At 45.5% G+C, this 24737-nt stretch overlaps 1 protein-coding gene and 1 non-coding gene across 2 annotated transcripts in view; both read left to right on the forward strand.

Moving 5' to 3' along the window:
* The window catches only part of TCF7L1 (transcription factor 7 like 1), a 181249-nt gene that overhangs the window by 55012 nt on the left and 101500 nt on the right, over window positions 1-24737 (forward strand). The window lies entirely within an intron of this gene.
* LOC116527042 lies at window positions 16817-16923 on the forward strand. The gene has a single exon (XR_004258356.1). It is a non-coding gene; the product is annotated as a U6 spliceosomal RNA (small nuclear RNA).

Below are 24737 nucleotides of genomic sequence, written 5' to 3' on the forward strand. Positions count from 1 at the left end.
CGCGATCTCGGCTCACCGCAACCTCCGCCTCCTGGGTTCAGGCAGTTCTCCTGCCTCAGCCTCCTGAGTAGCTGGGATTACAGGCACGCGCCACCATGCCCAGCTAATGTTTTGTATTTTTAGTAGAGACAGGGTTTCACCATGTTGACCAGGATGGTCTCGATCTCTTGACCTCATGATCCACCCGCCTCGGCCTCCCAAAGTGCTGGGATTATAGGCGTGAACCACCGCGCCCGGCCAATTGCGGTTGTTACACAAAGCTACCCCTGTGGCAAAATGGCATAGAGCTACACACACACACACACACACACACACACACGCACACACACACACCCTAGTGTTTGTAAAACTGGTGAAATCTGAGTAAGTTCTGTGGATTGTGCCAGTGTCAATATCCTAGTTTTGATAGCGTGCTAGCTAGCTATGCAAGACGTTAACGTCGGGGGAGGCTAGGCTGGATGTTTGGAACCTCCCTATACTATTTTTTTCAACTTCCTATGAATCTATAATTATTTTGAAATAAAAAGTTAAAACGATATTACATTCTGCTTATGTCATGTTAAGCATGGCAAACCTGTAAAACTACAAACGTGGTTGCCTCTGCAAAAGGAGGCTTCATCTGGTTTCATAACATTTTATTTCTTTTAAAAAAAACCTGATCTTGAAGCAAACATAGCTAAATGTCCACACTTGTGACTTTAGAATGATGGCTTTATTGGTATTTGTTGTGTTTTTCCCCATCCTTTTTTTATATGTTTGAATCATTCCATTATTTTAAAAATAAAATAAATGTAAACAAAAGCAATAATTATGCCAGGGTATGCAGCTCCCTGGTATCTTGGTCCACTCACAAAAGTGGTCTGAATGTTTTATATTTCCTTAGTGAAACTGCGCCTTGGTCACAGACTTCTCTCCATGAATCACTAACTCCAGGTTGGGAAGCCTAAGAACATAATCCATCTTTTTTATTATGACAAGCTAATTTAATTTTAATTGCTCATTATAGTATTGCATTATGAGGAGGAACTATCTTTAATTATCTTTTTTTGGGGGGTTGTTTCTAAAGTAATGTGATCTTAGAAGCAGAGAATCATCCCTTCCAAAGTAGCCACTTGACTGTGAACTTAAAATATTTGTGTGCAACAGTGTAAATAGACTTCTCTGCTCCTCCAACTGGTGGAGCCTGCCCTTCCCCCCTGAAGCAATTAAAAGAATTCCAGGTGGGTGGTTCTCCCTTTCCTGGTCCTATTTAAAAATACAAATGTCAACTCGGGGATTTTTTTTTTCCTGGAATATACCAAGTGAGTGACACAAGAATTGGGACTCTCCATTCCTGATTTAAATATTGGCCATGTCCTTTCGAGATCATTTTTCTTGATGACATGTTAAACAATCTCAGGTCAGTCTGCACCCTTAAAGGTCGCTGTGGGTATCAGGAATGCTGCTAACAAATGTACACGATGGGCACATGGAGGCGCCCTTCAGCGCCTTTGGCTCAGAACCCCATCCTGTTCTTAAAGAAAAGGGCATCTGTTATTTATTTGTTGGATTTTAATCTCTGCCTCTAGCCCTCTAAGGCGTCTCCATGTAGTACCATCCTCTTCTGCTGTTGCAGGAGATGGGGGTGGGGGGATGGGGTGCTGTACAGTTGGCGGCCAGAGGATGTCATTGAAAAGTAGAGGAGTCTTCACACTGCTCTTTGTGGAAGGATGGCCTCCCTTCCCGTGGGCAAACCCCAGGGCTGGAGCCCTCCCGGCTGCCCAGTGGCTTTTGTGTGTGTGCAGCTTTCAGCTCCTGTCCATCAGGCTGAAAGGGCCCATTCAGGGGCATTCATGCGCCTCCGAGACCCCGGCCGCCTGGACACAATCAGCTGAGAGGAGCGCTTTGAGCCCCGCACATGAGAATGCACCCACTCGGCCTGCCTCCAATTGTTTGGAGGAGCCCAGGGCCCGGGAATGAGCCCAGAGGAATGACACTGGACAGCCACTTGGGGTTCATTCATTCCGTGCACTTGGAGCCTCTGGAAGGGAGGGGTGGGAATACCTTGCAGCGAGCAGGGAATGAGCAAGTTCAGGGATGCTAGGGCTTCTCTTTGGTCCTGACCTTCAGCTTTTATCTTTGTGTACACCTCTTGGAACCCCTGCTTAAGGGTAGAGACCTTGTCTTCTTTATCTTTACAGCCCCACATACCTAAGGCACTCAGTAAGTCCTTGTTGAAGGAGTGAACTAAATTGCTGCTCCTTTCATGTAGCCTCAGGCACACTGATGTACTTTACTGTCCTTTGAAGAGGCCACAGAATTCTCTGCCTCTTGGGGTGTGATCAACCTACTGAAAAGACTGGGATCACCTCTGAGGTCGAGGAGAGTAGACTTTGAGATCCTGGAGGGACAAAGGACATTTTCAAGGTGGGAAGTTGCCATAGAACAGGGTACTGATGTCCAGGGATCCGCATTTGGAATTCGAGAGGCTGAGTAAGGAGCGCCATAGGCCTCTGCAGAGGTCAGCCTTGGGTGGCTGGTTTGCAGGGAGGGGCAGGACCTGGTGCTGACTTGGAACCAGTTGGTTGTAGATGTGGAGATAGGAGAAAGGACTTCATGGACACCCTGTGGCTTGTACCGTTTGGCAGCCAACACCCTCAGAAGCTCTGGCACCTGATGACTGACCTAGGCACATGGGGGAATGAAAAGCACAGGCCAAGATGCCAAGAAGCCTTTGTGTTCCCCAGTTCTACAACATTGTGTTTGAGGATCACAGCAGCAGCAGTCACAGTAGTAGCCAAAGAAATAGTAGACTCTTCTATTAATTGGGGACTTACTGGACTACGTGCTTTGTACATAATACTTCAATGACTTAAGTTTCAGTTGTTATATACACCCATGTATAAGTGATAAGTGCGATAGGCACTTTAAGATAGGAAAGGTTATTGTTCCCATTTATGGACGTAATACTTGAGGCTCAGAAATATTAAGTGGCTTCCCAAGGTGAGTGGCAAAGCTTCAGTGGAAATGGGGGCTTGGCTCTTAGCAACTGAGGCGAGGGCTGCTGCCAGCAGTAATGACTCTGGTGCAGTGAACTGAGTTATCTTTGTAATTTCTACTTCAGTTTTAAGTGTTAAGAAAGAAGGAAGAAAAGGCAACATACCTCTACTAGTCTTTAAGATCCTCATAATTTAGTTGGAGAAACATAACGCACAATATAGAAACACCTTCTAAGCTGCCAGTGCCAGGTGGCGATATCCATGCTGAGGACAGGTAGGGAAAAGCTTTCCTACTTGTCACAGATCCTGGGGAGGTGATCGCAAACCCACCAGAAAAATGCATGGCCTTCCTCCTAAGGAAGGAGTTAGCTTGCTCCATGGCTAAGGGAGGGATGTAGAAACACTTAACATGACATTGGTTTAAAACCATCTGGTCCCACCACCTTCTGTTAGACATAGCTGCTATGTGACATCTCACAGACCCTGATCTGGTGCCAGCTCAGGCCAGATCAGCAAACCCTGCCTGGCCTCGGGTCCCAGGGCTATGCAATGGAATAGAAATGGAGTGGCACCTCTCATAGGGTTAGTATTTGCATAGCATGTGCTCTGTAGTATTCTGTTTAGTGCAGTTAGAAGTTGATTTCCTCATTGGATGTGACCAACTTCCTACAAAGGGAAGAGAGTTCATATTCAAGTCTCTAAGATAAAGCTTTTCATAGAGGGGGGACAAAAATGTAACTCCAGGTCACCGAGAGAAGTTGTTTTGCAGCATGGAACCTGGTGCACTTTCGTTTTCACTATGGGTCCCAGAACCCATTTATCCTCTGCCAAGGGGACTCTGTGCTGCATGAAGCTGGGAGTCCGAGCTGTGTAGCCCTGTGCCTGATGGCAGGTGTAGCTGGTTAGCTGAGGGGCATTGGTCTCCATTCAGAGTTCTGCTTCCTTTTACCCTATTTCACCCTAAAAAAGATATGTCATCTTGCAAATGACTACATGTTTCTAACCTCTTCATTTCTAATCTTGAATTTAAGCATTGGAAAGACCTTGAGCAAATCAGTCAGCCACCCTCACCAAACTCAGTCTAGTCATCTGCAAAATGGGGCCAATAGTGAAAACAGTACATATTAAATAAGACGATACATGCCAAACATGTAGAGCTCTGACTATTTCTTCTTTTATTTTTGAGACAGAGTCTTACTCTGTTGCCCAGGCTAGAGTGCAGTGGTGCAATCTCAGCTCACTGCAACCTCCCCGTCCTGTGTTCAAGCAATTCTCTGCCTCAGCCTCCTGAGTTTCAGGGATTACAGGCACTGACCACCACGACTGGCTAATTTGTTAGTATTTTTTTAGTAGAGATGGGGGTTTCACCACCTTGGCTAGGCTGATCTTGAACTCCTGTCCTCATGTTCCACCCACCTTGGCCTCCCAAAGTACTGGGATTACAGGCATGAGCCACCATGCTCAGCCAGTCTAATCTCTCTCTCGCTCTCTTTTTTTTTTTTTTAAAGAAGCAACATCTAGCTCTGTCGCCCAGGCTGAAGTGCAGCGGTGTGATCACAGCTCATTGCAACCTTGAACTCCTGGGCTCAAGGGATCCTCTTGCCTCAGCCTCCCAAGTAGCTGGGACTACAGGCATGCATTACCATCCTTGGCTAATTAAAAAAATTTTTTTGCAGAGAAATTTTTGTTTCTCTACAAAGTTTTTGTTGCCCAGGCTGGTCTTTAACTCATGGCCTCAAGCAATCCTCCTACCTCAGCCTCATAAAGCACTGGGATTACAGGTGAAGCCACTGTTCCCTGTCGGTCTGACTTATCTAATTGAGTAATCACTCAATAAAATTAAGTTCTTATTTTTTTTCATTTGAATAAATTGTATCGATACCTGGGGGAAGCCAAAGGTTGCTTTAGTAGTTGTGACTCCATTGACTGACCACCTTCGCTGACCCCGATATTTATGTAGAGCACTCAGGCTAAAATGCCCATAGTTTCCCTGTCCTTCTATCCTCATGAGTGATGGAGAGTAGAGTGCAGAGGGGAAAGTGACTTGTCCAATCTGTGTAGACAGTGACAGTTCCTTATTCAGGGCTCTTTCCACAGCTAAGGAGCCAGTCTCAGGCAGGTCTCAAAGCTGGCAAGTTTAGATTACGTGATGTTTAGTCTGGGTGGGTTGTTGATCATGCATTTTCCTTCTTTTTTCTTGCTCTAAAGGACATTATTAGGGCTGGGTGTAGTGGCTCAGGTCTGTAATCCTCGCACTTGGGGAGGTCAAGGTAGGAGGATTGCTTGACCCTGGGAGTTCAAGACCAGCCTAGGCAACAAAACGAGATCTCATCTCTGTGTTTGAACATAAATAGGTAAATAAATAGAGGACATTATCAGGACAACTGACAACTTTGAATAAAGTCTGTGGGTGGAGTGATAGTACTCCACCAGGGGTAATTCCCTGTTCTTCGTTCCTTCTCCACTCCCACTGCTCTGCTTGACTAGCCTTACAAAAATAAAAACAAATTAAAATAAATAAAATGGCAATTTTCTGACTAGGTAAACTGGTAATGTAAGAGAATGTGTTTTTTGGGAAATACACACAGAAGTATTTAGACAAAAAGGGGCATGATGTGTACATCGTACTCTCAAATGGTTTGGGGGGAAATGCATATATAGAGAGAGAAACATAAAGTAAGTGTAATTAAATGTTAACATTTGGGGTATTTAGGTGAGGGGTATATGGAAGTTCATTTTACTATTCTTGCAACTTTTCTATAAGTCTGAAGTTATTTTAATATCTAAAAGTTTAAAAAAGAAAAAGCCCTCCTGTGGCTGGGGTGGTGGGAGAGTTAATGTGAAAAGATGGGCGAGGGACTGTGTATGGAGAGGGGTGGGACAGAACCCTGGAAGGTGACCCCCTGGGAGGGAAGGGCTGAAGACATGTGAATGAATAGAGGAGAAGAGGGAGAATAAACTGAATAATAAAGTCCTCCAAACAGGGCACCTTCCCACCGAAATAGGAGGGATTACCTTCAGGAAATGATGTGGGCAGACTCTAAAGATGGAATTACAGAATTCAGGAGTGGTGGTTCACACCTGTAATATTAGCACTTTGGGAGGCCAAGGTGGGCGGATCACTAGAGGTTAGGAGTTCAAGATCAGCCTGGCCAACCCCATCTCTACTAAAACATCTACAAAATCCCATCTCTACTAAACAAACAAAAAGTAGCCGGGCGTGGTGACGCATGCCTGTGATCCCAGCTACTTGGGAGGCTGAGGCAGGAGAATCAGGCTGTTAACGAGCCAAGAGAAGATGAGAAACCAAGTCTGCCAGGAGAAATATCATGAATTTGGACCTTGGAGAATGAAAATTGTAGGAAAATTAGGCAGGGTGTACGGGCAGGGAGACCCAAAGCATGATCTATGAGGATGATGGGGATCCTGCGACTAAGGCCAGCCAAGCTTGAGTCCAGAATTTTGTGCCCCCAGGTGCCCTTGAGCCCAGGGTAAATAGCCGGTGTGATTACAGCACCCAGCAATGTGTGCCGCATCACAGTGAATACTCCAGGAGTGGGTTCTCACAGGAGAAGCAGAAGGAAACTCCTGGCATGAGATTCGGAGGGGAATCCCCCTCAAGTTCTTGGGTGGTGGCAGCAGCTGCTGTGGAGTCTCTGTTGCACACCTTTGATTCGCAAGCACACTGGTTCTCGTTTAATCACCACAAAAATGCTGCTTTGTGTGAAAATAATTCACCCGAGATCAGGAGTTCGAGACCAGCCTGACCAACATGGTGACACCCCATCTCTAAAAAAAAATTAAAAAAAGAAAAAAAGAAAAGAAAATACACAAATAGTCCTTATTGCAAAAGAGTCAAAGCAAACAGAAGGAATACATCAGAGGCCTTGTTCAGCTCCACCCCCTAGTTCCACCCTCGAGGTAACAGGTGTGGCCAGTTCATCTCCCTGCAGTCCTTTTTCACAGTGTTTACATGTGGCATAGTGGCCAGGATCGTGGGCTTTGGAGCAAGACCATCTGGGTTGACCAGCTACCTCCACTACCTGCAAACTTTGTAACCTTGAGCAAGTTACTTACCCTTTTCTATGCCTCCATTTTCTATCTGTAAAATCAGGATAATGACAGTCTAGACCTGATGGGGTTGTCATGGAGACTGAATGGGTTGGTAGGTGACAAGAACCAGCATCTAGCATAGCCAGTGCTCAAGAAACGTTAGTGTGTGCGGGACGCAGTGGCTCATGGCTGTAATTGCAACACTTGGGGAGGCTGACGCGGGAGGATCACTTGAGCCTGAGAGGCCAAGCCTGCAGTGAGTTGTGATTGTGCCACTGCACCTGAACCTGGGTGACAGAGTGTGAAGATCCTGTCTCAAAAAAAAAAGATAAATCTCATTATCTGTCAAGGTATGAAGACTGATTTTCTTGCTTGCTTGCTTTTTTGCTTTCCTTTCTTTCTTTCCTTTTTTTGAGACAGGGTCTCACTCTGTTGCCCAGGCTGGAGTGCAGTAGTGGGATCATGGCTCAGTACAGCCTCAACCTCCCAGGCTCAGGAGATCCTCTCACTGCAGCCTCCTGAGTAGCTGGGACTACAGGAGCATGCCACCACCACCACCCCCTCCCCATGCTGGCCAATTTTTGTATTTTTTGTAGAGATGGGGTCTCACCATGTTGCCCAGACTGGTCCTGCCTCAGCCTCTCAAAGTGCTGAGATTAGAGGCATGAGCCACCATGCCTAGCCCTATTTCCTTTCTTAAAAACCATAAAAAGAGTCCTACTCTGAATATTTTTTATCAGTAGCATTCTTAGTTTTGAGCAATAGATATCAGCTGATTAAGATCAGAAAAGGGACTTCTTTAAAGGACACTGGGGTGGTTCCCAGTCTCGCTGGGAAGGCTATGAACTCAAACTGTGGAGACCAGGCAGCAGCCCAGTCTGCGGCCACAATAGTCACAAAACCAGAATGGTGAGGACATTGTGCTTTGATGTTGCTGACATTTTCAGCTTCCAGAGTGGGAGGTGAACCCTGCATCCTGCCAGGGCTCACAGAGAAGCAGGGATTCCTAAACTCAGGACAGGAGTTCAGATGCGAGGGCAAGTATATCCCTGAATCGTTTATTATTCATTGGAGCCTTTTGTGCCCATGTGAACGATCTCATTCTTCTTCTTTTAAAGATAAGCTTTGCTATATTGCTTAGGCTGGACTTGAACTCCTAGGCTTAAGGAAGCCTCCTGCCTCAACATCCCGAGTAGCTAGGACTGACTATATCCCAGGCCACTGCACCCAGCACATATTTTTTTGAGCATTTACTTGTGCCAGGTGCTCTGCAGTGGTTCTCAGCCCAGCTGCACATTGGAATTACTTGGGGAGCTTCGATGATTTGGAGTGTCCAGGCCAGGCCTGGTGGTAGGTCCCAGGCATCAGGACTTTTTTTTTTTTTTTTTAAAGAGATAGGGTCTCACTATGTTGCCCAGACTGGTATTAAACTTTTGACATCAAGTGATGCTCCCACTTTGACCTTCTAAAGTGCTGAGATTACCGGTTGGAGCCACCACACCCAGCCCAGACTTTATAAGGCTCCAGGTGATTCCAATGTGTAGTCAAGGTTAACAACCTTCTAGAGGATAGTGCATTTAACAATCGCCTGCCTCTTGGGTAGGTGATGTTATTTCGAATTCAGATGGGAAACCAAGCCTGAGAAATCATCCCTGCCTTGCTTTAGGTCACCCTGTAAGTGAGGCATTCCCACTGCCCAGCCCCTTCCTCGAACTGCAGTGGCTGCTGCTGCCTACCTGGATGGGGAGGAGGAGCAAGCCTGTTCCTCAGCCCCCAGCACTCCCCAGCCACACCAGTCTACTCCACAGTCTCAAGGCCTGGCCCACAGGTTTCTCTGCCTGGCTTGCTGTTACCCCTCATTTCTCACTTGGACCGTTTCCACTCACTGCCCCCAGCCCAACTGAGGTCTCCTCTTCTTTTTCCTTTATGATACTGAAACAGTATCATAATATATTATGTACGTACCTATTATATTATGTACATAATATAATATGTACATATTAATATATATATACAATCAGTATATGATTATATATATATACATATGTGTATTAATATGTATTAATATTGTTTTGATTCTCTGGTGGCTGGCACATAGTAGACACTCAATAAGTAAGAGATTAGTGAATGGGAGAAAAGCAAGAATGAACACATGCACAGGCGGGAAGTCAAGTGAATGCCCTCCTCTGAGAGTGGTGAGGAGTCAGAACAGGCAGAAGAGTGGCCTGTTTTCAGGTGCACATGAGGGGCTTGGACCAGCTCAACATGCTCTTGCTCAGAGTTGGGGTTACTTTCTGGAAATGGAGGCAAAACTTACTGGGCATGACGAGACCTTGTCTCTACAAAATAATTTTTTTTTTTTTTTGAGACAGAGTTTCACTCATGTTACCCAGGCTGGAGTGCAATGGCGTGATCTCGGCTCACCGCAACCGCTGCCTCCTGGGTTCAGGCAATTCTCCTGCCTCAGCCTCCTGAGTAGCTGGGATTACAGGCACGCACCACCATGCCCAGCTGATTTTTTGTATTTTTAGTAGAGACGGGGTTTCACCATGTTGACCAGGATGGTCTCGATCTCTTGACCTCGTGATCCACCTGCCTCGGCCTCCCAAAGTGCTGGGATTACAGGCTTGAGCCACCGCGCCCAGCCCAAAATAATTTTTTTAATTAGCCAGGTGTGGTGGTGCATACCTGTAGTCCCAGCTACTTGAAAGGCTGAGAAGAGGGGATACAAACATTTTAATTTAAAAAAAAAAAAAAAAAAAACAGAGGCCTGGCCAGGCACAGTGGTTCATGCCTGTAATCCCAGCACTTTTGGAGGCCAAGGTGGGCAGATGACATGAGGTCAGGAGTCCGAGACCAGCCTGGCCAACATGGTGAAACCCTGTCTCTACTAAAAATACAAAAATTAGCCGGGCTTGGCAGCACACACCTGTAATGCCAGCTATGCAGGAGGCTGAGGCAGGAGAATTGCTTGAACCCAGGAGGCATAGGTTGCAGTGAGCCAAGATCATGCCATTGCACTCCAGCCTGGGCAACAAGAGTGAAACTCCAACTCAAACAAACAAAAAGAGGCCAGGTGTGGTAACTCCTGCCTATAATCCCACTGACCCCAGAAGTTCAAGACCAGCCTGGGCAACGTAGTGAGACCCTCTCTAAAGAAAGAAAAGAGAGAAGAGTGGAGGGGAGGGGATGGGGTAGGCGTGGGATGTCCTGCACTAGCTGTGGCTGCCACAGGTTGTGTGACCAGCACTCTAAGCAGATCCAAGAGTCCTGTAACATTGCAGGTGATTTCAGATTCTCTGCTGTGGGTCCAGCGCTATGGGGGAGAGGTGATTCTCAAACATTGGAATTATTTAAAAAAAAAAAATTCCGTTCTCAACATTTAAAAATGAGATGCAAAAATAAAGCATGCCTGATTAAATGTCCCACATTTCAGTGTACCAGAGACCACTGGTGTGTGAACTGGCACGGCCAGGGTGGCTCCCATCGGGGTGCAGAAGTCCCTTGCCTTTCTCTGTCTCTGCTGGAATTTCTTGTAAATGCGGTGTTGGTTAGGAAGTTTGTAGGCAGGCACTCGTTCTATTAAACGTTTAGGCACACGCGTGCCTCCTCTCACACCGTCATCCAGATGCTCACACATGCCCCTGGTCGGCTTGGCTCAGGTATCATCTCGGCCCAGTAGCCAGTCTCCTTATGTGTGTTGTGTCTGTTCCCTGGTGGAACTGTCACATGATGGGCGGTTCATGCTTATTACGAGTTTCGGGTGCATCTCACCTGATTTTCATGTTTGTGATTTAAGGAGTTGATATCTGTGGAAGTGGTTGTTTGGTAGTGTGGGAAGGCAGTGTTGCCTAGTGGGCCCGGGTGTGGAGCCTGGGCAAGACTCCCAGCTCTGCCATGTGCTTCCTGTGTGGCCTTGGCAAGCTGTCCAACCTCTCTGTGCCTCATTTGATAAATGAAGAAAATGCCTCATTTTCTTCATTTATCAAATGAGGCTTGTGATGGTATTACAGGGTTTAAAAGAGCAGAAACTATTTGGGTAAAGTGCTTAGACCAGTGTCTGGCAAATAATTACCACGTAAGATATTTCCATTGTTGTTTCTGGTATGATTATTTAATGATTCTACTATGAAACAGGCGTTTTCTACCCCTCTTCAAGGTTTAGATCATTTGAACTAATACATTCTCAATGGGGGCAATATTGCCCCTGAGGAGGGCAGATCTAGCTGTGACAATGGTGTATGCCTTTCACCGGGCTTCTGTGCATAGATATGCAGTACCTCCATGGTATTAAGATTTTGGTGCCTGGCACAGTGGTGCACACCTGTAATCCCTGCACTTTGGGAGGCCAAGGCGGGTGGATAACCTAAGGTCAGGAATTCAAGGCCAGCCTGACCAACATGGTGAAACCCTGTCTCTACTAAAAATACAAAAATTAGCCCGGCGTGGTGGCAGGCACCTGTAATCTCAGTTACTTGGGAGGCCGAGACAGGAGAATCACTTGAACCCGAGAGGCAGAGGTTGCAGTGAGTAGAGATCACACCATTGCATTCCAGCCTGGGCAACAAGAGCGAAACTCTGTCTCAAAAAAAAAAAAAAAGATTTCGGGAGTGGGGCCGCACAAATAGGCAAAATGTCTGCTAAGGCTCCTTATGGGACAGTGATGAAAGAAACACCAACAAACACTGATTTAACTAAAGGCTATCCTAAGATGAAAAGGCAGCCTACTAAAAGCCTGTTAGCATTTGCTACCACTTATCTGTGGAAATCAAGATTTTTTTTGGTTCTTTGCAATCAAAATTCAAAAATAAATTGATGATGTGGCTGATGAAGACAACTCTCAGCCATCACCATGCCTTTCAGGATGCAACAGAACACCTTTGTTCTTCTTGTGGATTAATCTGATTTTTGTGCTGGAGATTTGCATGAGATTTTGCTCATTACTGAAAATGTTTCCTCTAGTGAAAGTCTGAGCAGCCTCCTGGTTATGCGGGGTGACCTGGGTTGGGCTCACCTGGCCAGGTGGCAGGTGCAAAGCAGAGTTCTAGAAGGGAGTCTGCTCATGGCCTCATAGAGGCAACTACTTCGGTGAGCAGTGCTGGCTGCCCCTGCCCAGAGCGTTGAGTGAGGAAGTAGAGGTGGCAGAGAAGAGGGGTGCAGTGGGCTGTCGAGGCCATGTGGGGCTGTCTGCAGGACTCCTCAGGAAGGTTCAGGACTTAGGTTCAGGGCAAGGAAAGACAAAGACTTTTATTGCTACAAAGTCGGGTGGGGGACTGAAGCCCCCAGATGGTATACAGGCTTGAAAACCAAATCAGGTTGACCAACAACCAGTTACCATCATGTGGTATTGCTGCGACTTCTGAGTTTCCCGTTTGGGGTTTTATTAGCTTTTAGTGAAAGGCGACATTGTGAAGAAACCCAGATTAGAATTCAGCTTATAAAACAGCTGAGTGAGAAAGTGGGATAGGGGAACCGGGGAACTATGTAGAAAATCATTCAGCAATTATTCGACAAAGTAAAAGCCCAAACACTGCTGTCTCTTGTGTGCCCCTTAAGCTGGCAAGTAGGAAAGGGGGTGCAGAGCCGGAGCCCAGGGAGAGGTGTCTGTGGCTCCCTCACTTCTGGTCTCAGGCCTGGAGGGTCCTCTGTTCTGAGAATTTTCCATAGGCAGGAGCTGGTTTCAGGCCCAGACAGACTCCCAAAGTTAAACAAATGAGCCTCCCTCGCTGGCCATGACTTTGCCATTTGGAAATAGCTTTGGGGCTCCAGAATGAATGGGGAGCCTCATGCAGACCTGACTGACATAGGCTTCGGCAGCTTTTGGGAAAGTAATAAAAATGAACCCAGGAGTTTGAGACAAGCCTGGGCAACAAAGTGAGATCCTGTCTCCACAAAAAATTAGCTGGTGTGGTGGTAAATGCCTGTGGTCCCAGCCATTCTGGAGGCTGAGGCAGGAGGATCGCATGAACCCAAGCAGTTGAGGCTGCAGTGAGCTGTTTGTTATACTACACTCCAGCCTGGGTGACAGAATGAGACCCTTTCTCAAAAATAAATACAAATAAAAAAGAAGATGAGACAAGCAGTGGTCTAGAAAAGTGAGCACTTTGGGATGGCTTCCCAGAGATAAGTAGGTGATACAAACCTTGTCTTCCCAGTCCCGTAAAGAAAAAAGTTTTTTTTTTTGGAGGGGGGGTAGGGAGAGGTAGGGAGGAGGTTCCATTTCATCAAATTAGAAGGTGGACTTGAGAGTTTATAGGTTTCCCAGACTATGAGGCTCCGCCCAGCCTTTCTGTCTCTGCCAGTGCCAGGATGCTGCCTGTCCTACCACCTGTGCTGAGCGGGTGTCCCTAATGTCCATGACGGTTTAGGCTGGAGTAACTAGAAAAATAACTAAGTTCGGTTCCCAAGGAAGAAACTGTAATCCGATCACCGCCCAGCTCACAATGGTGACCTCAGTGTGTGTCTTAGCCATTTTGCACTTAAGATTCTCTGTCTACAAAATGGCAATCCGCTGATATTAAAAAAAAAAAAAAAAAAAAAAAGTGGAAGAGACAATAAAATAAAATCCCAGCTCTACTGAGTTCTAACAGCCAGGAACCATGAGCCATTTAAAATTTAGTTTGTCTCATGTTTATGAGAAAGGATAAAATAACAGATATCTAAACCAACACCAGGGACTCTTTTAAAAGCTCAAATTCTAGGGCACCGGTTTTCAACTCTGGCTGCACATTGGAGTCAACTGGGGAGCTTTTGAAAAACACCAGTCCCCAAACTCCACCTCAGGCCAATTAAATCCTAATCTCTAGGAAGGAGTTCCAAGCATCTATATGGGTTTTTGTTTTTTGAGTTGGAGTCTTGCTCTCTTCGCCCAGGCATGATCTTGGCTCACTGCAACCTCCACCTCCGGGGTTCAAGCAGTTCTCCTGCCTCAGCCTCCCAAGTAGCTGAGATTACAGGCGCCCACCACCACGCCTGGCTAATTTTTGTATTTTTAGTAGAGATGGGGTTTCACCATATTGACCAGGCTAGTCCCTTGGCCATGCTCGAGACGAACTCCTGACCTTGTGATCCCTGTTACAATAAGGGACTGGCGCTCCCAAGCCCCGTGGCCTGCTCTGATATTCTAATATGTTCAAGTTATCTTTTACAGAATGAAGTTGGACTCCTACCTTTTTGGGGTGATAAAATCTACCTAACACTGTACGTAAAAATTAACTCAAAATTGATCAAAGACCTCTAAGAATTGAAATTATAAATCCCTTAGAAGAAATTAAAGACATTTTTTATGACCTACGACTAGGCAGTGGTTGCTTAGATATGACACCTAAAGCACGAATGATAACAGGCACTATGAGATTCGACTGAGAGATAAACACTGACTCTAAGGGCTTATTTGAACCTGAAGTACCTCCTAACTCTTATGAAAAGTGAAAGTGTATTCTCCATGGTTTCTATGTTCAGTGAATTTTAATAGCATTTCTAACATTAAGAAGCTAGAACTTATTCCTTAGGTATTATGCGTATCTTAACACCAGATTACTGAACATGACCAGAATATTGCATGGCTCTGTCACAGGTGAGCCGCCAACTCACTGTGATATTTTTAGAGATCATAATTCTTTGGTAGGTAACCAAGATTAGTAGAAATGCAAGTTCAGATTATGGATCAGAATCAGTTATATGGAAAATGTATACCATAGAAGAAAATAAATTCCAGCCAGGCAGGGCGGTTCACACCTCTAATTCCAGCACTTTGGGAGGCCAAGGTAGAAGGATCTTTGAGACCAGGAGTTCAAGACCAGCCTGAGCAACATAGCAAGACCCTGTCTCTACAAAAAAATTTTAAAAAATTAGCCAGGCATGGTGGTGTGTGCCTGTAGTCGCAGCTACTTCGGAAGCTGAGGTGGGAGGATCACTTGAGCCCAGGAGGTCCAGGCTGCGGTGAGCCATGTTCACACCACTGCACTCCAGCCTGGGTGACAGAATAAGACCCTGTCTCAAAGGAAAAAAGGAAAAGAAAGAAAAGAAAGGGAGGAAGGGGAGAAAATAAATTCTAAATAAATTAAAAAGTTAGAAGTTTAAAAAAATTGGTTGGGCATGGTAGCTCACACCTGTAATCTCAGCACTTTGAGAGGCTGAGGTAGGTGGATCACTTGAGGTCAGGAGTTTAAGACCAGCCTGACCAACAAGGTAAAACCCCTTCTCCACTAAAAGTACAAAAATTATCCGGGTGTGGTGGCAGATGCCTGTAGCCTCAGCTATTCTGGAGGCTGAGACAGGAGAATTGCTTGAACCCGGGAAGCAGAGGCTGCAGTGAGCCAAGATCATGCCACTGCACTCCAGCCTGGGCGACAGAGTGAGACTCCGACTCAACAAAAAAAAAAAAATTAAAAAATACATTTAAGAGTTTTGAAAACAATGCTGAAGCATCCTATGAAAGCCACAGCAAGTGATAATGATGTGATAATAGATCAAAAGAACACAAGGGAGATCTCCTAAATAGACTCAAACTATACAGGGAGGGGTGGTTTGGAAGGAGGAGTTAGATTCCGACCTCATGCCACACTCAAATACATCAACTGGATGAAAGATTTATTTCACTATTCCTTTTACACTTAATAAAGGGGTGCTTGCTAGTGGAAGTAAAAAATTCAAACAGTACAAGTAAAATGAAATTCTTCTTGACTTTCTTTTCTCCTTTCTGCCTCCACTTCACTCTAACTGCTATTTGGTGTGTGTTCTTCCTGGCTGGTTTGAATATATCCATATACAACTACTATGTATTATTTTGTGTATTTTTAAGCACAAAGAGGATTCTATTTTTCCTACTTGATAACTTGCTTTTCCCCCCACTTAATAGGGTATCTCAGAGACCTTTCCAGATCAGTACATATGGGCTTACCTCATTCTAATTAGCCACTACGTTGTATTCCATATTAGAGATGTACCTTGTAAGCATTCCCGTGTTGGTAGACATGTTAAGAAGAAAAAAAGAACATACTTGAACACACCTCTGTATGTCCAAACTAATCTTTCTCCAGCACAGATTCCTCATAGCAGATTTACTGGGTCTGATGGTATGTGTGCATTTTATTTTATTTTATTTTATTTTTTAGAGGCAGGGTCTTACTCTGTTGCCCAGGCTGGACTTGAACTCCTGTGCCCAAGCAAACCTCCCACCTCTGCCTCCCAAGTAGTTGGAACTGCAGGCATGTCCACCATGCCCAGCTAGCATTTTAAATTTTAATAAATTCTGCCAAAATATTATTCAAAAAAAGGCTTTGAGGGCCGGGCGTGTTGGCTCAAGCCTGTAATCCCAGCACTTTGGGAGGCCGAGGCGGGTGGATCACGAGGTCAAGAGATCGAGACCATCCTGGTCAACATGGTGAAACCCCGTCTCTACTAAAAATACAAAAAATTAGCTGGGCATGGTGATGTGTGCCTGTAATCCCAGCTACTCGGGAGGCTGAGGCCGGAGAATTGCCTGAACCCAGGAGGCAGAGGTTGCGGTGAGCCGAGATCTCGCCATTGCACTCCAGCCTGGGTAAGAAGAGCGAAACTCCGTCCCAAAAAAAAAAAAAAAAAAAAAAAAAAAGGCTTTGTGAAATTACACTTCCATGAATGGTATGAGAGTGATTCCCTTGCCAACTTTTAAAAAATTTAAATTAACCCAATAGGCAAAAATTATATCTCATTTTTAAACTTTTTTTATAAGCAGAGAAAAAACTTGTAGAAGGTATTACTTAGTTTTTTGTTCCTTTAGTCTATACACAGAAAGCTTCCTGGAGCTATCTGTGAGAGCACATATACTAAAATTGGAACAGTGCAGAGAAGATTATCATGGCTCCTGTGCAAGAATGATGTGCAAATTTGTGAAGTGTTCCATATTTTAAACAACACATTTAGAGATAAAAAAGAAAAAAAGAGAAAACTACCTACAAGTGGAATGGGATTAGGATAATTAGGAGGATTAGTTAGAATTTTTTCTAGTTAGACTTTTTATTTCTAAATTGAAATTGTAGTTTCAAGTTGTTTTAAAATAATAAAATTTTAGTTTCATGTTGTTTTAAAATAATAAATGCATATTGCTTTTGGAACTTGAAAAACAGTAAAGATTTTTTTAAAAGAAGAACAAAGCCCTCTTGTAGCATAATTTACTGTTACATTTTCTCTCTCAGTGCTGGGCAAGCCTAGAGTCGAGGGTGGCGGGTGAACTGTGTATCAAAAGCCTTTGTCTTCCGGCAGTAGCAATACCATACTTCTCTATGGCCATGGGCAACTAAAGTCTGAGCATTTTGCATCTTGAAATGATGGACTCACGTGTAGAGAGATCGTTGTGTGCATCTGCACTCCTGGCCTGTTCATAGAAGACTTTGGGGGCAGCAGGCAGAAATGTTTGTCAGCCTACATTCTGATTTTTGGTTTTTTTTATTCCAAGACAGAGTCTCATTCTGTTGCCCAGGTTGGAGTGCAGTGGCGCAATCTTGGCCTTGACTTTCTTTTCCCCTCTCTGTCTAGCTCCACTTTGGGAGCCTCTGCCTCCCAGGTTCAAGTGATCCTCCCACCTCAGCCTCCCAAGTAGCTGGGATTACAAGCGTGCACCAACACATTTGCTTTTTTTTTTTTTTTAAAGGAAAAAAGGAGTTTCACCATGTAGGCCAGGCTGGTCTCGGACTTCTGACCTCAAGTTATCTACCTTCCTCGGCCTCCCAAAGTGCTGGGATTACAGGCATGAGCCACTGCACCTAGCCTCCTTAGTCTTTATTCTAGTTGCTCAAGTGATTTTCTCCACCTCTGTGCTTCTTTAAAACAGTGGACATGATGTAAAAATTGAATGTTACCACTTTAGTTGTATCCTGGAGATGGATAATTCATTGATAAGGACTGTCATCTACTTGGATGCTTTCTTCCGGGTTGTGTCACCAAGAACAGATTGGCAGTCTACTCTGTAATTCACAGCATACCTTTATTACTGACAAAGAAAGTTCCAAGTGAAGGTCCCTGTTAGCTGGGGCCATTAACTCCCTCCTTTTGGACTCCTGTACCCTTCCTGCAGGGTCTAGGGCCAGTGGCCATGATGGGAAATGAGCACACATGGCTCAAGAACAGAGTCTGCAATTTGCCCGTTGGGACTGAGTCCACCTTGGTGGGAAGTCAGTGGCAATTCGTCCACCCACACACCACTGACCTTGCCTTGTTGGCGACCATCTTGTGTGTTGGCTCTTGACCAGAGAGGCTCTGCAGTCATTCCGTGGGGCTGTTTGACCACAAAATGTGTCAGTGGTTGGTGGTTTTATGCCAAGTTAAGATTCTGATAGAAGGCAGTTAAGGTGGTAGTGTAAAAGCTACATGAACAATCATGGTTCTTGCATTTTAGGGACAAAACAGGATGGATACTCTTTGTAAGTCATGATTTTATTTAATTTTCCAAAAAGTCCATCTCAAGACCTGTAATCCCACAGCTAGCATGTGACCAACATTATATTGAGAGTGGGGTTTGTGCTAATCCAGACTCAGCAAAATCTTGATTAACTGGGGCTCTTTTCATCTCATCCAACATATTTTAGGGATCTCCTATGGGCCAGGCACTGGTCCTGGTGGGGGAAGTTCAGAGATAACGCCTCCCTTCAAAGAGTTTCTAGTTCAATAAAAAGAGCCTCATTTAATCAAAAGTGTTGTGCGTACTGTAATTTTGGGGGAAAATTAATCCCAGGAAATAAACTTCTTAGGAGATATTTTGCTCTAGGAAAAAAAAAATCCAGTCTTTTAAGGATTTGTTTTTAGGACAATATGCATTAAATCATTCTCCTGAACGTGAATCTTGACACCACTCTCGGGTCAGAAATGTTCAGAACAATAGTGTTAAGGAACTGCATGGTATTCTATCGCCCAAAACGTTTCAGCTGCATTTACTCCTCATACCAGGATTTTTCCCAGACACTTAAGAAGCATCTTCACTGATGCAGAACAAATAGGAATTTAAACCCACATTTTCATAATTGATTTTAGTACTCTTTTATAATCAGTGTAGGAGCAGACATTTTAAGTTTGTTCATCCCTTCTGTAAATCTTGTAAATAAAGTTGATACTTGCATGTCACTGATTAATTCAATTCCAAGTTGCTGCCTGCGACCTACCGTGCACACAAAGCAGTGGTTGCTGGCAGGCGTGGTCTGACCCTTCTTGTCTTTCATGCCACTTTGTCCCTCAGTCACAACCACCAAGCTCCGCCCACCGCACCTGCCTGCGCCCTGTGTGCTCTGCACAGCCCTGATTCCCTAATCGTGCATAGGTTCCTGCTTTTTTCTTTCTCATAGCACCTTTGGGCACTTATCCAAACATAGATTTTCTTTTCTTTTTTCTTTTTTTTTCTGAGTTGGAGTTTCGCTCTTGTTGCCAAGTCTGGAGTGCCATGATCTCGGCTCACTGCAGTCTCCACCTCCCAGGTTCAAGTGTTTCTCCTGCCTCAACCTCCCGAATATCTGGGATTATAGGTGTACACCACCACACCTGGCTAATTTGAATTTTTAGTAGAGATGGGGTTTCTCCATGTTGGTCAGACTGATCCGACCTCAGATGATCTGCCCGCCGTGGCCTCCCAAAGTGCTGGGATTACAGGCGTGAGCCACTGCGCCCTGCCAGCTTTGTATTTTTTTTTTTTTGTACATACATCTGCCTGCTAGCTAGCCCTCCAAGAGCAAAGACTGTGTCTGTTCTCTTCATCCATTTATAAAATGTTCATCATGATGCCTCACTCATCATCAGCTTTTCCTAAAGGGTAGATAGATGGAAGTTGAAGGGGTAGGTGGGTGGATGGATGAACAGATGGAATCGTTCTTTCACCAGAGAGAGTCCCTAACTTATGATGGTTTCACTGAACAATTTTTTGATTTTATGGTGGTGCAAAAGTGATACACATTCAGTAGAAACCATACTTAAGTGCCGTATTCAACAGATCACATGAGATATTCAACACTGTTATTAAAAAGGCTTTGTGTTAGGTGTTTTTGCCCAGCTGTAGGCGAATGTAAGTGTTCTGAGCACATGTAAGGTAGGCTAGGCTAACTAATGATATTCGGTAGGTTAGGTCTATTAAATGCATTTTTGACTTAGGTTTTTTGTTGTTGTTGTTGTTGTTGTTGTTGTTGTTGAGACAGAGTCTTGCTCTGTTGCCCAGGCTGGAGTGCTGTGACGTGATCTTGGCTCACTGCAACCTCTGCCTCCCAGGTTCAAGCAATTTTCCTGCCTCAGCCTCCCAAGTAGCTGGAATGACAGATGCCTGCCACAATGCCCGGCTAATTGTTGCATTTTTGGTAGAGGCAGGATTTCACCATGTTGGCTAGGGTGGTCTCAAACTCCAGACCTCAGGTGATCCACCCACCTCAGCCTCCCATAGTGCTGGGATTACAGGCACGAGCCACCATGCCTGGCCCTGACTTAGTGTATTTTCAACTTAAAATGGGTTTATCAGGATGTAACCCTGTTGTAAGTGGAGGAACAGCTGTACTTGAGTATGGGGTACTTTCTAGTACTGGCTGGTTGCAGTGAATCAGGTGTCACCTCTCAAGTCACCTTCTGGCAGGGGAGAGAGACGTATGTACACAGCATGTCAGGTGGGGATGGGCACTACGAGCAAATAGAGCAAATAAAGCGGAGTGAGGCAGGTCGAGAGAAGAAGTGGGGATGTTATTGTGCCTGTGTGTCAGGAAGGGCCTCATGGAGACCACGTGATGTCTGAGCAGAGACCCAAAGGAAGTGGAAGGATGAGCCATATCTAACTCATGGCTAAATTCTCAGTGTTCTGTGTTTTCAGAGTGATTTCTATCTGTGTGTCTATCTGGTCACATCATGCATTTTAGTTTTTGTCACACATCTAAAGCTAAATACACCAGGCTTAGTGGAGGAGGGCCTCTGGGAGGATGGGAATGGGAGCAGCCTTTTTTTTTTGTGGAAGGGACAATGCCAAAGCAGGAAAAAGATATTATGGACCACATTTTTTATATCTTCAATTTACTTTTTATTATCTTGAGGAAGTAATAGATCATTTAAAATGTGAATTTTTTTACTTCTCCTCTTGAGTCAATATGAAGTTAATAAGAACAAGATTACTTTGCAAAACATTTTGGACTTGGCAGGTTTAGCCTCATTTGTATGTCATTGATTTCTTTACATTTTTCTCTGCATCTGTTGTAGGATTTTACAGGAGTCATAGAATAACGGGGTCAAATATTTCTCTTAATCTGAAAGGCGCCACATTAAAACAGGGTGGTCTGGTTGTCAGTGTTTCCTCTAAGTGGGACAGATGAATGTTACATACCCAGTTCAGGTAGCAGGCAAGCTGTTTCCAATTGCCAGGAAGGCCCTTAGAAGCAACTGGCCTTTGTAAGTTAGGCTAGAGAGTAAATAAGGCAGTATATCTCTAGGCACTAGGTCAAAGAGGAAAGTTATTGCCATCTCCGATGGAGGGACCACAAAAATGTGGAAGCCTAAGTGACATGTTCACCTTCCTTTGCCTGCAACTGTGAGCACAGTTGTATGTGAGGCTGCGGCCCTTGTCCTGTTTGGGTACATGTATGAGATGGAAAGGCTTAGCTGATCATTCTGCAGCCCTTTCCAAACTGGGTGTTTCAGTGGCAGTGCCGGTACTTGCTGGGAACCCTGCTGCTTTTCCTGTGGTCTGCCCTTTGCTCGTGCTCTGAAAAGGCACTGTTTGAAACCTCAGTGTTCTAAGGAGCACCTTGGGTGAGAAGAGGGTTGGGAAACTACACAGAGGATGCTCTGGGACTTCAAACCGGCAAAATGCCAGGGCAGTAATTCTGAGTGTGGCCCACAGACCCCTGCTTCAGAATCATCACACGTGCTTGTCGAAATGCAGACTCCTGGGCCCGTTCCATGGCACAGGAGGTGCAGCATTGGAATTGAAGGGCTGTCTCCCAGGGCTGACATCGCACATGCTCACAGGCAATGGGGAGCGATACCTTTGCATAGAAACCCACTGAGGCAGCTGTTGCATATCCTGATTATGAGGTGATTTATTTCCTCTAAAAATGTGTCCTATAGTCCCTTCCCAGGGAGTCTAATTTAGCAGATCTTGGGTGGTTCCAAACAGGGAAATCAGTTAGAATATTAATGAAACAGGAAACTGGTTTCATGTTTTTTTGCAGGGATCTCCATTTGAGACATGGATATCTCTTGGTAATTGCCTTATATTCTCCATATTCTTAGAATCTTGGCAGATGGGAGGATTCAGAAAGGCCCCACCTAGTTTGTGCTCAGGAGAGCTGGATATAGTCTTCACAGGTCTGTGTTGATTCAGTGGTATTCCTTGAGCCCCAGTCCTGTGTGAGGCCCTGTGGGGAACACTCCCCGCCATGTAACCATTAACTGGCTCTGCAGTAACCCAGCTGTGCCCTTCCCCTTGCCTCCTCTGAGAGGCCCTGTTCCTGCCTGGCCCCTTCCCCACACATGTGGGCATTCCCATCTCCTTTCTAGCTTCTGCCCTGCTGGGGAGGCGGAGGACCCAGCACAGATATGGCCCCTGGCTGGAGCCCTGTAGTTTCTTCCTCGGCAGGCATCTCCAGTAGTGCCCTGGGTTGGTGTTAGATAGACAAGTGTGAAGAGCTAGGAGAGGGGGACAGGCGTTTTGCGTTGGCACAGTAGCCAAGACGACAAAGGTTGGGAAAAAACGGGTAAAACTATCACAGTTTGCAGATTGTCTACCTGTAAAACCCAAGAGAGTCAAGTGAAAACTCACCATAGCCAGGACTCGTCCAGGGGAGAAAGAGGTTTCACCAGGCCATTGAAGGAAGATTCAGACGACAGTGTGGAGGGAGGGCTGGGTTCATCCAGCTTGTTCCCAGCCCTTTGTCCTTGTCTGCTAGGGCCTCTTTCTTCCATGGGGAGTGGCAAAGGAATGGCAACTTAGGGCTCTAAATAATAATGCAGTCACTTCCGGAGTGTTTTGTACTTGCCCTATGCCAGGCATTGTTCTAAACATATCTATCAGCTCATTTAACCTCACAACAGCCCCGTGAGGTGGTGACTGCTGTTGGCATCATCTCACCACTTCCACGTACAGGGAGGGAAAATGAAGTGTAGAGAACCGAGGCAACCTGCCCAAGGGTCACATAGCTAACAGGTGGCAGAGCCCAGGAACCCACACGAGACAGCACCCACACTGCACTGCCTTTGTCACACAGCAAGATGTGTCTGTCTCCCAGAGGCATCTTGACTTCTGCACTCATAAAATAGGCCACACAGTAGGGATTCAGTCCACATTGTTGAATAGCTTTCCTCTCTAGGGCAGTTTTCTGTCTTCAAGGCAAACAGTGGCCTGAGAGCTCTGAGAATGTAGGTATCCAGGGATCCAAGGGCTTTCTTATTTACTAAGAGATAGGTGTGTGTCCAGTGAGATCCTATCAAACATAAACTCCTCCTTAGTAATTAATTTAAGAATTGTCTGCAACCACCAAGATGGAGACTATCAACAATATTTCCATCAGCTCTCTGAGCTGAAAGGTGTGCGAACAGCACTGCCCATGACGTCTGTGACTTTAAGTCAGAGACTTAAACTCTCTGATCTTCAGATCTTCACTGGCTTAAACAGAAAGACCTGGGTCTGTATTACCAACCTCAGCAGGTCACTGTGAGGATTAAATGAGACAGCACATGGGAAGGGTCTCATCCAGTGCTGACTTGGAGCGGGCTCTCCATGAAGGTAAGTCTCTCCCTGTGCCTCCCAGGATGGACAGCAGCTATGTGGGATTTCACAAAACATTGATGCATTTTAGGATCTGCTCCCTGCCCTCACCTAGCTTATAATTTAGGCAAGAAGAGTTTCTGCAACCACAGACATAGAAATCATAATTCCAGGCCACAGCAGGGGACACCCCACATGGCAGTGCCTAGTCCAGTCATTAGAGCAGGCATGACCTGTGCCCACAGGCCCAAATCCCTTGGCTGGAACAGTGATTTTGCAAAGTTAAAAAATGTCACGTAAAAATCCAGACTTTCGGCCAGCATGGTGACTCACGCCTGTAATCCCAACACTTTGGGAGTCCAAGGTGGATGGATCACCTGAGGTCAGGAGTTTGAGACCAGCCTGGCAAACATGATGAAACCTTGTCTCTAGTAAAAATACAAAAATCAGCCAGGTGTGGTGGCATGTATCTGTAATCCCAGCTACTCAGGAGACTGAGGCAGGAGAATCACTTGAACCCAGGAGGCAGAGGTTGCAGTGCGCCAAGATCGTGCCACTCCACTCCAGCCTGGGTGACAAGAGTGAGACTCCATCTCAAAAAAAAAAAAAATTCCAGACTTCCATTGCCTTGAAAAATCAGGAAGTATAGCAAGAATGGGCTCAAATTCCTGCACAGTAGCAGTCAGCAATCCCCAGATGGGCTGTGGCCACCCCTCCTGTAGAGCTATGGTACGTCTGGGCTAAGAGTGGGGCTGGGTTAAAACCCTGGACCCACCACTTACCAGCTGGCATGACCTCAAGCAGGTTACCTGACCTCTGTATGTCTGGGCGGTGACAGCACCTACGTCTTGATCTTGTTGTGGGGATTTGCTGAGCTTGGGTCTGTGTAAAAGGCCAGAAGTACCTGATAATTATTATTGTGGCTGCTCTTATTATCTTGACTCCTCTCTGCCCAGCCCTGGGAAGCATTCGTGTGTTTGCCCTGTGGGTTGGAAGAAGGAAAGCCC

The sequence above is a fragment of the Sapajus apella genome, unplaced genomic scaffold (assembly GCF_009761245.1).
Source record: "Sapajus apella isolate SASKATOON/1434 unplaced genomic scaffold, GSC_monkey_1.0 scaffold52, whole genome shotgun sequence".
Classification (NCBI taxonomy): domain Eukaryota; kingdom Metazoa; phylum Chordata; class Mammalia; order Primates; family Cebidae; genus Sapajus; species Sapajus apella.